Source organism: Penaeus monodon, chromosome 33 (assembly GCF_015228065.2).
Source record: "Penaeus monodon isolate SGIC_2016 chromosome 33, NSTDA_Pmon_1, whole genome shotgun sequence".
NCBI classification, from domain to species: Eukaryota; Metazoa; Arthropoda; class Malacostraca; order Decapoda; family Penaeidae; genus Penaeus; species Penaeus monodon.
Genome location: NC_051418.1, coordinates 9237652 through 9238854, shown reverse-complemented (window position 1 = coordinate 9238854; position 1203 = coordinate 9237652). Strand labels below are relative to the sequence as shown.

Sequence of the window (1203 nt, the reverse complement as noted above, 5' to 3'; positions counted from 1 at the left end):
AATACTGTTAGCAACAAATTTTCAAACGTAATTATGATAATTCTATTTATCTAATTTTTATCTACAACGTCCTGTACTTGGTTGGTAAATAACAATCATTATTAACCTTCCTATGAAATGAATTTATGAGCCACGTAATGGAGTGGCAAACAGAGAAATAACGAAAGGCTTTGTGTGACGTGACGGCAGATCAGCCTAATATCTCCGTTCAGTAAAGTGAAAAGTTACAAAGTTACAGCGTTATTGTTGGAGAAACGGGATCAAAAACATTATCGTATCTCGGAACGTTTATCATGATAACCAAAACAATCATATATTGTATCTTCATTTGCGACTTGATCGATTTTTGAATACGTCTAAAATAATATACAGCAAATTTCTCATAGTGTTTGGAATATTTAGATATCCCCAACAACATAGAGTAGCATTAATCACCGCAAACAATATGTACTAAGTACTAAATACGTACTTCTCCACCTTTTCTGTCTATCTCTCGATTTCTCCATTGCTGCCATAATAAACATACATGGAAAAAAATGGCGATTTTGTGCTTAACGATTTTCTTTGATAGTGAATGGTCATTCGTTTCATGCACACACATACTTATCGATATTAAAGGTTTAGCATGAAAACAAATGAAAACTTATGTGGCTGTTCAAAACAACTCATAGATAAGTTGTTCATATTCATACGTTCATCCCCCCCCCTCTATCTCCGGAACAGTCTGTGTGACATAAATGTGAATAAATCAATGTTTAAAGAAATTGTGTTTCTTCATTAATTTTCAAATTTCATTGTAAAAAATATAGAACCTCTTTGGGTGGTAAGAATAAGTCATATGAAGTGACTCCTATCTATAACAAAATAATAAACAAGACAAAATAACAACCGAAGTCTCTTTTACCAGAATATCAGAGAAGACGGAGAGAACATTACAAAGCATTGTGCATATCAAAACGTGTGGCAAATTATCTTTACATTCTCCAATATCATTTTCCGAGCTGGAAACAAATGCTTTGCAACAAATGGCTTTGGATCTTGCATTTATGTGCATGTAAAATATTTATATAGTTACTTGTATGCATACATACGTGCACATATATGCCTCCTTATCTGCGTCTAACCTTGGAGTTGTCACTGACGGCTTACAGTTTTGAAAATGCCTGTAGTTGGGTGAAACTGTACGTGTGCATGGATCGTACA

The 1203-nt window shown here is 33.8% G+C and overlaps 1 protein-coding gene across 1 annotated transcript in view; it reads right to left on the bottom strand.

The window, feature by feature from the left end:
- The window catches only part of LOC119594235 (translation initiation factor IF-2-like), a 14703-nt gene that overhangs the window by 1145 nt on the left and 12355 nt on the right, over positions 1 to 1203 (bottom strand). The window lies entirely within an intron of this gene.